The sequence below is a fragment of the Podarcis tiliguerta genome (assembly GCF_965153285.1).
Source record: "Podarcis tiliguerta genome assembly, chromosome: 6".
NCBI classification, from domain to species: Eukaryota; Metazoa; Chordata; class Lepidosauria; order Squamata; family Lacertidae; genus Podarcis; species Podarcis tiliguerta.
In genome coordinates, this window is record NC_139539.1 from 13,841,103 (window position 1) to 13,855,486 (window position 14,384).

General features: G+C 43.9%; 1 protein-coding gene and 1 long non-coding RNA gene across 2 annotated transcripts in view; one reads left to right on the forward strand and one right to left on the reverse strand.

The window, feature by feature from the left end:
• The window catches only part of APCDD1L (APC down-regulated 1 like), a 43,116-nt gene that overhangs the window by 11,696 nt on the left and 17,036 nt on the right, over positions 1-14,384 (forward strand). The gene's annotated exons all lie outside the window — the stretch shown is intronic.
• Positions 4,612-14,384, reverse strand: part of LOC310680462 — a 253,575-nt gene continuing 243,802 nt past the window's right edge. The window contains exon 3 of the long non-coding RNA XR_014512788.1: positions 4,612-4,657. This is a non-coding gene — a long non-coding RNA (uncharacterized lncRNA). The remainder of the gene's footprint in view (positions 4,658-14,384) is intronic.

Consider the following 14,384-nt stretch of genomic DNA (forward strand, 5'->3'; position numbering starts at 1 on the left):
CTGCTCCTCCACATGCAGCTGCTGGGTGACCTTGGGCCAGTCACACTTCTCTGAAGTCTCTCAGCCTTATTCACCTCACAGAGGGTTTGTTGTGGGGGAGGAAGGGAAAGGAGATTGTTAGCCGCTTTGAGACTCCCTAAGGTAGTGATAAAACGGGATATCATATCCAAACTCTTCTTCTTCTTCCCTGTTGGAGTGGGGAGAAGCCTGTCTCCACTTGAGTTGTGCCCTGGCCATCGAAGACACAGCTCTAGGTGCTCGTGAACCAATCAGAAGTTCTGGTCAGGAGTCTCACAAGTAGACAAACTGCATTTTTTGCCACTGCTAGGACCCATGTTTGATTTCGTCAGCTGTGTGTATCTGAAAGCACAGCTGCTCACAGGAGGAGGAGTGCAACAGTCTGATTCCAATTAAATGGCACTTAGGTGGAAATAGGAACGGCACATTCAGCAAAACTTGAGGCTGATCACATTCAGCAAAAATGAAAATTAAATGGTAGAATCCCCCTAGGACTATACCATTTCAGGCTGCCGATGGGAGAATTGCATTTCCAAATGCTAGCTACCCATTTTTTTCAGTCTTCCCTGCATGTAGAAAACTGACACACAAGGGGAAATAATTCCCTCTAACCCTTTCCTCTGATGTGCTAGTTTTCTACAAGCAAGGAGATTTTTCTTTGTAGGGGTGGTGCTCCTCCGAACGGAAAATTCTCACTTGCGTTCTGAGATGCTATAGTCTCGAAAAGGCATTTGTGTATGCATATATATGTGTGCACCTTTGATGTACGGTGGTACCTCGGGTTACATATGCTTCAGGTTACAGACTCCGCTAACCCAGAAATATTACCTCGGGTTAAGAACTTTGCTTCAGGATGAGAACAGAAGTCGTGCAGCAGTGGTGCAGCAGCAGCGGGAGGCCCCATTAGCTAAAGTGGTGCTTCAGGTTAAGAACAGTTTCAGGTTAAGGACTTTAGTTGAAATATGATAAGGATTTAAGATTGTAGGATTTAAGGGTTTAAGATTTAAGGGTTTTTTTTCTTACTAGATTGAAGTATAGATAAATTTTAAGATTTTGATGGGAAGATAAGGTTAAAACAGATTAAGACAATTAAAAGATAGTAAGCAGTGAAAGATGGAAAGGATTTGCTGACTTAATTATCAACTGGAATCCAAAAAAGGGAGGCGGGTGGAGGTCGAAGAAATAAGTCATTGAAGGATAGAGATGTGAAAAAAAGAGGTGTTTTTAAATGTTTGTGTTTTTTCTCTGTTTGGGTGGAGGTATTCTTTTCTTTTTTTGGTTTTTTGATGCATTTTTAAACTTTTAAACTTTATATCTTTTTTATCTTTTTTTTAATATGTATTTTGTGGGGTTTTTTTCCTTCTTCTATCTTTGTAACTATAAAACTTTTAATAAATATCATAAAAAAAGAACAGTTTCAGGTTAAGAACGGACCTCCGGAACGAATTAAGTACGTAACCAGAGGTACCACTGTACTGTACATGATCAGCCAACCCAACACAGATTTTATTGGAACTTCTTCAACACTTTTCGTTGTATATAAATAACAAGTGGTACCTGCAGCAAAATGTTACAGTGTGAGGTGTGCCATGTTTATCAGCGTGCTAGCCAGCCACACCCTGTTCCAAGATACTCCATTCCCTTCCATTTCCTTTCCCACCCCCCACCCCCAATTCATAGTCTGCATTTTGTGACTACTGAGCATGCTAATTTCTCACAGGGAGGTTTGTTTTCTCCCCGTTTTCTAAAACAGAAAAATGCTTTTGCACACCTTGAAGTTTTTTCCTGAGCTTGCCAACATTTTCTTCCTCAGTGTAGATGGTGCTGTTTTGGTTATATAAGCAACGGTGCTCACTGTCAAGCTGTACTGTTGGGGTGGGCGGGGAGGAGATTTAGAAAATCGCTGCAAGCCAAACCTGTTTCCAAACTTTGTTCTGCCAGACGCAACCTCCTATAGAAAAGGGTCCCAGCGCTGTTTTTCTTCCTAGCAATTTCTGGCTTTTGAAAATCTCCTTACTCATCAATCTGTGCTTGTGGAGAAAATATAGAAACCACAATATATTTCATTTCACTTGCATCTCCCTCCGCCTATTTTATCTGAATCCTGTTTTTATCTGGATCCATGTACTTTGTACTATCCAAAAGCTATCATTAGAGTAAAGAACAAACGGCTTCAGATCACAGGATCCAAAAAATACATTAATCATTGGTATTTTTCTCCACTATACAGAATATATGAATAAAAAAAAAAAGACTTCGTCCAAATTAAACATGACCGGCAGCTGGAAAGTATGCATTTTGCTTATTAAGTGTGATGTGTTTGCTCAGCATTGTTTCATTAAACTCTTCCCCACATGAAATAATTATGCGCAACTGTTAATCTTAAGTCGAGTTTGACCCAAATTGTTTTCAGACACAAAACTTTTAAGCGTCGTCAAGCAACCAGTATGGATCCTTTGATGTTAAAACAGTCTGGATTGCATCAAAAAACATTGGTGCAGTCCATTGGAATTTCAATACTTTAATGAAAGGGTAGGTAAGATTTTTGACCATGTCGCGGATGACATTTCCAAGAAATAGTAGTTACTTGGTGAGTGAGGGACCCAAAATCGGTGGCGGTAGCTTGGTGTTCAGAGAAATGAGAGTTGTTATTACTATTATATAGAATGTGCGTGCATGTAGTTTTTCCATCCATCATCAGAGAAATCCAGTACAACTCTGTCATTCTTTACCACATTCCCTCTTGAGGCTTAAAATTTGTCAATGATAAATGGGTATTTGGATTTCCAGGAGACATAGCACAGATATGTGTGCGACTTAAACAGAAGTTAATGACTCGAGATTAGCGGTGCTTTATTTCAAAATGAGAGCTCCTTTTCTGTGGGTCTGGTACCCCCACTTGAAAGACCAGGGCAGACAAAGGGGTGGTTGGTGTAAGTCCTCGCATGGTCCTCCATCCTTGGAGGGTGGGCAGGATGAGACAGCAGGAGTACCTGTGCAGGCATCCCCTGGCAAAATACGGCCAATATTGGGGAGCTCTTGCTCCTCCAGATGTTGTTGGACTCCAATTCCCATCAGCACCAGCCTGCTTGGCAAATGTTCAGGGATCGCAGGAGCTGCAGGCCAGCAACATCGGCAGGTTCCATATTCCTGGACTACAGCATCTTCTTGATATGTTAAACGGGTTTGGGATTGAGCAGACAAGTGGAAAACTGTTCCCTGGGATCAATTGCTCTAGGCTGGTGGGTGGAGGGGGAGCTCTAGCAGCACCAGGAAGCAAGACTGGAGCAGCCAAGCATAGTTTCTTTATTACGTCATAGTATCACGGACACGGGTGGCGCTGTGGGTTAAACCACAGAGCCTAGGACTTGCCGATCAGAAGGTCAGCGGTTTGAATCCCCATGACGGGGTGAGCTCCCGTTGCTCGGTCCCTGCTCCTGCCAACCTAGCAGTTTGAAAGCATGCCAAAAAGTGCAAGTAGATAAATAGGTACCACTCCGGCGGGAAGGTAAATGGCGTTTCCGTGCACTGCTCTGGTTCACCAGAAGCGGCTTAGTCATGCTGGCCACATGACCCGGAAGCTGTATGCCGGCTCCCTCGGCCAATAAAGCGAGATGAGCGCCGCAACCCCAGAGTAGGTCAGGGGCCCCTTTACCTTTACCTTTATCACTGAGTTGGATGGGGCCATGGGTGGGGCCATCTAGTCCAACCCCCTGCAATGCAGGAATCTTTTGCCCATGGTGGGGAATCGAACCCAAGTCCCTGAGATGAAGTGTCTCACGCTCTACCTGGCTGAGCTGAGGGGAGATACTGGAAAAGATGTTCTAGCTCAGCTCTTACCCTGTTTTGCAAGCTCTTTACTTGCAGTGAGTTGTTGGTTGCCTGTTTATGAACTTCTGTTTGAAAGATGGAGTCAGCTGGATTCCACTTAGTTTTTGAGTGTGATTCAGGTGCAGTAGTCATTTTCAAAGCCCTAAATAGTTTGCGGCCAAGCTACTTGAAGCACCATCACCTCTATGTGACTCAGCTCATCCTTTCAGAACAGCCATTGCGGCCCACTTGCCTGCGCCATTCCTGTCGGACGCTGTGCTAGATGCTGTATGGCCTTTTTCAAATTGCATTTTTACAGACACAGCACAGACCGCCTGAATGAAGCATGTGGCCGCTGGTGGTCTGTGGTCTGCAGTTTGGGTAGCCCTGAGTTAGGTTAATCTTCCTTCCCATTTCTTTCCCACCAGGAACTGAAGACCTTTTCCCCCTTCAAATGAGATTTTGATTCCATTTGCAACTTACTTTAATGTATAGTTTTGTAAAAAAAAAAAAAAAAGTATTTACTTATTTATTAAGACTTATAAGCTGCTTGTCACCTAAGAGACCTCCATCCAGCTTACACTGAAGAACATATAAAGGTAAAGGGACCCTTGACCATTAGGTCCAGTCGTGGACGACTCTGGGGTTGCGGCGCTCATCTCGCTTCATTGGCCAAGGGAGCCGGTGTACATGACTAAACCGCTTCGGGTAGCACACGGAAATGCCGTTTACCTTCCCGCTGGAGCGGTACCTATTTATCTACTTGCATTTTGACATGCTTTTGAACTGCTAGGTGGGCAGGAGCTGGGACCAAACAACGGGAGCTCACCTCGTCATGGGGATTTGAACCGCCGACTTTCTGATCAGCAATCCCTAGGCTCTGTGGTTTAACCCACAGCGCCACCCATGTCCCGAAGAACGTATACAAAACTATAAAAGAAAACGGAAAAGAAAAAGAGTCTTACAAAACGTTAACATTCCATACAGCGTGTAAATAAAACACAAGGAGCAGCTTCTGCCCAGTAGCAGGGGCAGCAACATGGGCAGCGAAGTAGCAATAAATAAATAAATCCAAAATGATGCTTCCACCCACTAACCAGCAGATAAAAATAAAAGCTCAAACACTGTCACGCATCCCTCCCTAGCCCAGAAGTCAGCCGCATCAACATAGTGTTTTCTCTTTGTCTGTTCTAATCTCCCCACTCCACCCAGAAGTCCAGGCAAATTGTGGTGTGTGTGTTTGTGATCCACCAGGGATGAACTTGTGGCTCACCTCTCTTGCTCTGCAGTTGTTTTGGCTGCAGATTCTCTTCTGGGGGTTGCGGTGGGGGTCCAGTTTCAACCTTTTGTGTTCTTGCTCTGTAGACCCAGCACTATTATAAGCCTTGTTCCATTTGGCATTACCCAGTGCACCGTTGTGATTGAATAAATATTATTTTGTGTGTTTATCCTGCTGGAGATGGGTGTGCCTGATCCAGTTCTTTCAGTGTGGAGGGTGCTGTGCTGGCATAGACGGATGATATCATCAGCCTGCATAAGCTGCTATGAGTGTCTCCTCTGGCTAGGCCAGAGGCATCTCTCTCTTGCTGCCACCCTGTGAGTTGGTGTCGTTAATTTGCGGTGGCGACACATCCAGGCAAATGGCATCCCATTAAATCTGGACATCTCGGCTGGTTGAAAGCATTCCACCGGCATGAAGTCCACGCTCAGTGTATTGACAGTGACATCTCTATTTTGCCATTCAAACCACACCCTAAACACTTGGCTGAAGTCATGTTTGGTGGGTGCCAGTTGAGATCATGGCTCAGCTGCCTGGGATTCATCCGCCATGATAAAGCTTTAAACTGAATGTTGGTGGGCATGACGTCAGGTGGAGGGTGGTCAGGGACATATGTTGGAATCTCCACCTCGTGTCTTTCAGATCGTTTTGCACCATAGCTGTCAACTTACAGATTTGAAAATAAGGGTCTAGCAGCCTCGAAAATATTCTTATCAGCAGCCAAAATAAGGGATTTTCGAATAATGAGCGCCGCAACCCCAGAGTCGGTCACGACTGGACCTAATGGTCAGGGGTCCCTTTACCTTTACAATACAATACAATACAATACAATAATACAATACAATACAATACAATACAATACAATACAATACAATACAATACAATAGCATAGATACACCAGTAACAACACCCTTATAATGAAGGGCAGTACAGTTGTACCTTGGTTCTCGAACGTAATCCGTTCTGGAAGTCTGTTCGACTTCCGAAACATTCGAAAACCAAGGCGTGGCTTCCGATCGGCTGCAGGTGCTTCCTGGACTCAAGCAGAAGCTGCGTCGAACGTTCGGCTTCCAAAAAACATTCAAAAACCAGAACACTTACTTCCGGGTTTTTGGTGTTTGGGAGCCAAAACATATGAGTACCAAGGCATTCGAGAACCAAGGTACGACTGTATATAAACCTAATAAAATAAATAAATAACAACACTTATGCCTTCTGTTACCATTCTCGAGATTAGAATACATGGTCTTTGTGAATGGCAAAGGAGGAATGTGCAGTTTCTGGTGCAATGCAGAGCTCGCTGGAATAAAATGCATTTTGGGTGATAAAAAACACTACACTTTTACAGTGGTACCTCGCAAGACGAATGCCTCGCAAGATGAAAAACTCGCAAGACGAAAGAGTTTTTTGTTTTTTGAGTTGCTTCGCAAGATGAATTTCCCTATGGGCTTGCTTCGCAAGACGAAAACGTCTTGTGCCTTTTTCTTAAAACCGTCAATGCATTCCTATGGGAAACCGTCAATGCATTTCCTATGGGAAACCGTGCTTTGCAAGACGAAAAAACTCGCAGAATGAATTAATTTCGTCTTGCGAGGCACCACTGTATTATAAGAAACAAGTAATATTCCAAAGTAACTTGCACAGCATAAGCACATCTAAACGGTATAACCACGTTTAACAATGCATGATAACATCAGATCCCCAGGTGCAGGCAGGGAGAAGGATTTCTGTATTGTGTTTGTGCATTTCCTCAAGACGACATAAAAATAGCATAACCCAACTATGGACAAAAGCTCCCAGGTTCAGTCCCTAGAAGCTTCAGGTAGGTCTCATGTCCTCCTTTGTGCTTCCTAGAAGCGTTTAGTTGGCCACTGTGGGAACAAAGTGCAGGATGTTGATTGAATTTGTGTCCTTCTCTTCCTCCCAATAGAGCCCAGGGCAGCAAATATCAAAATGTTAAAACAGTACAGATTAAAATAAATGAAAAGTGTCATGGGTCAACACCAATGGGCCAGCAGTTGGAGGCACTGGCGGAACTACATTTTTGGGCCCTGAAGCTTGAACTGTTATGGGCAACCCCTTCACAACCAGCAACAAGTTCTGGGTAGCCACTTCTTCAACGGAGTTGTTCCATGACAGATCACCACAATGTTTTTACAAGAAATTAACTGCTAACATCTCAGATTTTGAATAAAATTGCTGTACTGTACTGGATTATCTCACACATCAAAGGCACTGGTGTGAATAAAAATTTCCTATGCCTTATATTTTTGTTATGGGAGGGAGGATGAAAATCAGGGAAATGTTATATACATGCATTCTACATCATAGAATGATTTGAGTCGTGTGACTCAAATTGGGTCTGCTAGACCCAAAATTATTAAGCATGATAGACTTAAAGTCCCTTCTGGGACCCCTCTGAGATTAGGGGCCCTGGAGCTTAAACTTCATTAGTTTCATAGTAGATCTGCCCCTGGTCAGAGGTAGGGAGGGGAATTACTAGTTTGTTTTGCTTTTGTTTTCTTAGGTGTTTTACATTTACATTTTGCAGGTGGCGCTGTGGGTTAAACTACAGAGCCTAGGACTTGCTGATCTGAAAGTCGGTGGTTCGAATCCCTGCGACGGGGTGAGCTCCTGTTGCTCAGTCCCTGCTCCTGCCAACCTAGCAGTCTGAAAGCATGTCAAAGTGCAAGTAGATAAATAGGTACCGCTCTGGCGGGAAGGTAAACGGCGTTTCCGTGCACTGCTCTGGTTCACCAGAAGCGGCTTAGTCATGCTGGCCACATAACCCAGAAGCTGTACGCCGGCTCCCTCGGCCAGTAAAGCGAGATGAGCGCCGCAACCCCAGAGTCGGCCACGACTGGACATAATGGTCAGGGGTCCCTTTACCTTTACTTATTTTTATGTTGGGAACTGCCCTGTGAAACCCTTCGGAAGAACGGCGGTATGCATATTTAATAAAGAACAACAATATATTGTCTCATGTGAAGAGTTTTTGTTGATTAAGCGGAATATAAATCTTGCCAGGTAAATAGATAAATAAAGTTGGGTGCTGAGGGGTGGAGAAGAGAGAAGCTTGGTTATCTCTTCTGACAACCCATGGCCACCCCATGGTGGCCGCACCAAAAAGGGGCATCCAAGATCTGGAGCCAATACATTGCAGTGATTTACCGAAGTTCTTTCTTCTGTAGATACGAAATTTTGATGTGAAGACCTGGGAAGTGTATTCTGTGTGTTCATTTTCAGCGCCATTTCCCCTTAACGTGAAACGGGGCCTTCTATTCTTCATGTTTCTAAAATCAAGCTTGCCCTCCCCGCTCCCCAAATTAGGCCACCTGGATACGTCAAATGAAAAATCTAAATGACAGCCTGCATTTGTGGTGAGGAAGTCCTAAACTTTGTTATAATTTGAAGGAGCACAAGCTCTGTTATTAGATTATGCAGAGGGCAGGTTGAATGTCGGCTTCAATTTGAGCGTCTGTCGGCTGCGTTCAAGGGAGCTGGAATGCATCAAACATTGGCCCATGTTGGCAGGCAAAACAGTAGGCTGAAATTTCAGACTATCTAGAAACCACACCCTAAGAGATTGCCCCCCCCTCCCTGAAACAGTCTGCCTATTGAAACAATGCCAATTCTATGCTTTGACTGGACAAGCAATTTTTCTCCTTCTAGTCAAACATGTTGCCTTTCTTCCTTTATTTTGGTTTGTGTCATTGGTGCTGTGTGGCATGCTTCACTTTAATAGCCTTCCAAGCTTGTGTTTTTTCCTTTCGAGGTACCTTGTGCCATGACAGCATCTAATGCACTTTGACTGTGCAAAGTGCACTTTCTGGATGGAGAAAAAAATAATCTCTTTCCATATTCCCTTGCCGTGCGAGCCGTACTCCTGGGACACTCTCGGGGCACATTAATGCAATTTGCAAGCTGCTTGGGGAATCTTTCAAATTATCTCCAGCAACATAAAAGCAAGCGCCATGCCCTTGGAGGTTTTTTTTTTTGGAGGGGTGGGGTTCATGAAGCATGGAAATGTAATCGGAGAAGGGCTGGGAGCCACTGAGTTCACAGCTGAAACACATTTCCTTAACCATCTGCAGTACGTTCAATTAGTCAATAAGGCTGCTGTCTTGTGACCCCCCTCAGAATGTGTCCCTGGGGCCATAGGATAACATCAGACCTCCTCTTCTGCAATCCAACATCAAGTGGGGGATCCAGTGAGAAGAGATCATTTCCCCTGTTGTTTTGCCAACGTCTACCATACCCACCGTTTACCTTCCTGCCACAGCGGTATCTATTTATCTACTTGCACTTTGACGTGCTTTCGAACTGCTAGGTTGGCAGGAGCTGGGACTGAGCAACGGCAGCTCACCCCGCCACGTGGCTTCGAACCGCCAACCTTCTGATCAGCAAGTCCTAGGCTCAGTGGTTTAACCCACAGCGCTACCCGCGTCCCGTGCGCTGCTCTGGTTTGCCAGAAGCAGCTTAGTCATGCTGGCCACATGACCCGGAAGCTGTACTCCGGCTCCCTCAGCCAATAAAGCAAGATGAGTGCCACAACCCCAGAGTCGGTCACGACTGGACCTAATGGTCAGGGGTCCCTTTACCTTTACCTTTACCATACCCACCCTGTATGTACTGATGTTGGAGCTCCTATATGGGTAGTGGGCTATTTGAAAGGATGCAGACATAATAACACTCTTCACACTTGTGATACCATACCCACCCTGTATGTACTGATGTTGGAGCTCCTATATGGGTAGTGGGCTATTTGAAAGGATGCAGACATAATAACGCTCTTCACACTTGTGATTCCTAGCAACTGGTATTCAGAGGTATACTGTCTCTGACAATGGGAAGTGCAACACAGGAATACGCATCTGTCCCACACAAGGATCGAACCTGCGACCTTGGCATTATCAGCCCCATGCTCTTAAGCATCCGGGTTCTGAGACTTGAATAAGAAACCGCATGGCATAAAGCAAAGGTGGGTGACCTGTGGCCTTCCTGTTGGATTTGGTGTGTTTTACAACGCCCTGGTATTTTATGGAAAATGAAAAGCGGTATTAAAAATCCCTTTCAGTGAACATAAATTCGAATAAGGTTTTTTAAAGGTTCCGTGGATCATAGTGGCAAAAGTTAAGCAAATACTCTGTGCGGGAAAATGAGAAGCTGCTCACAGTCACTTTACCTGTTGAAATAGTACTATTCCCGGAACGCTTTATGTGGCTGTGCGTTCCTCTCTGAATTGTACCACCGGGGACCAAATAAATACTCTTGAGACCTTTCCCTGCAGTCTCTGGCAGAGCTGAAGTGTCAAGTATTTTTCCCTTGCTTTCCCAACAATGTATTGCCTTTTGCAGTTCCACCCTGGACTGGTCAGTTTCTCTTTACCCTTAAAAAATCCCCACTTTTGCATGCCTGTACCCTTTGAATATTTATCGGTTTCTATCATTTCCATACATTCGCTTGTCAGCCAGCCAGCCTGTATGTTACTAAGCTCCTTTTATCATACCTCATAACAAAAACCTCTAATAATTCCTTTGGCTGGACCTTCAAGTCTTGCCAGTACCCCTGTTTTGTGTTGCTTGGGATGAAGCCCCTATTTATTTTACTATTATATGGTAGGTGGTCCTTTTGCTTCCAGGCCTGTGATCACTATTAATTACTTAGACACTGGAAATACTTCTGGCAACCTGATTAATAGTTGCGCTCTTCAGAAAGTGCCATAGGAGATGAGGAACGAGGGAGGGCAAGTCCTTATGTATCAACGTAGAAGAGACCACAATGGCCATTAATATGGAACTTCCATGCTTGGGTATGCAAGGATAACATACGTCTTCTATTGGCTTGAAAGGAATTTAACTTCAAAAACAGTCTGTCTTGCTTCCTGTTATAAACTTAGAAACATGGAAACCTGCATTATGCAGAGTCTTACCCATCTAGTTCTGTATTGTCCACGCTTAAGAACAGCTTAAACCTTGAAATCTGTGCAGTTCAGCCACTGACGGTTGCAATAAATCTGTTGCTGCCATAACCCCGACAACTGGCCAGTCAGTTGCTGCTTAGAAGCCTCTCTGGAGTCTCGACAGGATCTTAGCCTAAGTGAGTTAAATATTGGTTAAGCTGGGGTTGGAAGCCTGTTCCACTTGTTCATGCATTGGCAACCTCACCGCAATGCACTCTTATGTCATCATCATCAAACCTTTTATTGGCATCACATACAAACATCCAAAACAAATCAATACAGAATTACCACTTCCCCAGTGGCACAAAACATTTGCTAAGAGAAAGGAGGCAGAGCAGTCTATGGTCACATCTCTAGGTTTCCAGGGAGATCAGACGTCTGCAGTGTATTTCGACGACAAAAAACCAAATAGAGATATTTAGCCACTCACTTGGTGAGCTCCTGATCATTCCCCAGTAATAGAAAATGTATGAGCCCCAACTCTGGTTTCCATTTAGGGATACAGAGTTGATCTAGAAATTGCTGACGGAGATCAGCATATAGTTCACAATTAAGAACCATATGTGTAAGGGTTTCCACCAAGTGGTCTTCACATGGGCAAGTTCTTTCTCCTTCTAGCCTGCCGGAGAACCTTCCCCAAAGAAGGTTTGATGGATTTGAATTAAACCTGGCCAGCGAAAATGCCCTTCTTTCTTGAGGGTTAAGCAGAAATTCAAGGTAATTGTGGTTAGTTTCATGATGCGCTCTATGTGGGGCTATTCCTGGGATTGGTTTGGAGGTGGCAGCTGGTGCAGAACATGGAAGCTTGGTTGCTTGTGGGGGCCAGCTACTTCCAGGGTATAACAACTTCCATGTGGGATTTGCGCTGGCTGGCAGCCTGCTACTGGGGCAAGTTTAAGGTGTTGAAGAAGGCCCTAGGCAGCTCAGGAGCAGGTTGTTTTTCTAGAAAAAGAGGTGCTGGAACTCATAACAAAGTCATCACCCTTGTTCTCTTAGAATGGCAATGGCGCCCACCTGAGAGGAAAGCCCCATTTGAGGGACTGCCTTATCCCCTACATAGCCAGTCTGTCACTGTTGTCTGTGGGAATAGCTTCTCCTGCAAGCTCCAAAGATCTCAGAAGTTCACTCTGCAGTAACTCAGAGCAGGGTTTTTAGTGTGGCCGCCTCCGTTCTGTGGAATGGCATTTCTGTCAAGATACAAGTAAGCGCCCACTGCCAGCGTTTTCTGGAAACAGTCGGAAGACTTTTTTTTTTATCTGCAGACTTTCCCAGCCAGATAAATGGGCCCTTGTCACAAATGTCTATTTTGTATGGTGGTAATAATCATCATCATCATCATCATCATCATAGTAATAGTAATAATAGTAATTGCCCATCTGTCTGGGTTTCCCCAGCCACTCTGGGTGGCTCCCAACATCATTATCATCATCAAGCGATAAAACATCAAACATTAAAAACTTCCCTAAACATGGCTGCATTCAGATGTCTTCTAAAAGTCAGATAGTTGTTTATTTCCTTGACATATGATGGGAAGGCATTCCACAGGGCAGGCACCACTACCAAGAAGGCCCTCTTTAACTTTGCTTAAACAGCAGTAACTGCTGTTTTAGGTTTCCTAAAAACTGTTTCGCTGTTCTAATTGCACATCACCTTGAGATGATTGCGTAGAAAGCGATTTATGAGTTAAAGTGATCAGTTAAACAACAACAGTTTTTTGCGCAAAAACACCCTGTTCCTAATTGCCAGCTGAATTGCTCTTGTTCCGTGGTTACTTTTCTTTCAGTTATTTAGGCCCTTGTCTGAACTTTAGTCAGGAAGTAGGGCCACCTCCCCACCTCAGTTATTTTTCCTTCACAGACATTTCAGCCCATTTTCTCAGCCTTCCTTGTGCCACACACTTCTCCCACGTATCGTTATGGTGGCCTGGTCCCCTTGCTCCCCCCCCCCCCAAAAAAAATTTAAATTAAATTAAAAATGGGGCTCTGAACAATTTCCTTGCCCCAGGGGTCAACCTAAGTTTACCACACAGTTGCCCACTGTGGAACAGTCGTCCAGTTCCCAGCCACCCTATGGAGTGTGGAGTGGCAAAATAACAATATTTTTAGTTAAATAAATAGACATTGTCGCAGCCACTAGCTGGAGTAGTACATAACAACTGGATGTGTTTCCTGGTGGTTCTGTGGGTTATCTAAGGGTTTAACTTCTGTGCCAATTTTTAAATGCCCGCTGAAAACTTTTCTATTCCTTCAGGCCTATGCAGGCAGTTAAGAGTAGATCCGTCACATTGGACTGTTTTGATAATTGTTTTTACCTTTTTAAAAAGCTTTTTATGATTTTATTGTTTGGTTTTAGGTTTATTATACTGTTGTAAACTGCTGTGATATGTTTTAATGATACAGCGGTATATAAATATTTTAAATAAATAAAATAAACCTCAAGTTTCGCACTGGCGTGTGACAAGCCTGCTAGCTGATTTTCCACATAGAGAAAAGCATCTTTGGAAAGGGTCAGGTTGGAGTATGGAGGCTACAGTTTAACAATTTCCCTGCTTTTCCACTCAAAATGGCAACCTAAACACCCACAATGCTGTCTTTCCCCCCTGTTGGGATTCAAAATGCATGTTTGTGGTGGGGTATGTCCGTGATATGTAATTATTCCCTCAGACTTTGTATTTGTTAGTGTTTGTTTGTGTGCTTAGCACTGAAAGAGCTGGTCTCAAGTTCGTGCCTGCACAGTTTTTAACAGCAATTTAAAAGAGTCAATAGGTACAAGTGGGGCCCTGCAACAAAATGTTGCAGCATGAAGTGCTTTTGTTCAGGATTTCAGATAATGCATTCCATTCAATCCCCAGCACCTATTATTATTATTATTATTATTATTATTATTATTATTTATTACTAAACTAGGTGGAACATTGGCCAGATTCAGAATAATCGCCACTCAAAGGTCTTTATGATCACCATAATTCAGCTATCTCCTTTTCCTTTATATTCATTCTTGGCGTGCTAAAAGTCATTCTCATCATGACCTTTGGCCATCACAGTTGCCTGGTGAGCATTTCTCTTTAAACCGCCCCCTTGTGGCGAAGTCTGGAAGTCCAACATGGATTTCTACTATCACTTCCGTAGTTTGTATCAGAGAGCTTTATGCTTAAAACTCCTCTATCCTACCAAAAGGGACTTTTTCCTTTTAGTATTCTCAGGATTCTTTCTGGCTTTCCCCAGGAATTCTCCAAACCTGCAATGCCAACATTTCCCAGACTTAATCTGGTTAAGGGACAGTGTCAATTGAAGGTGTCTAAAGCTCTTTTTACAT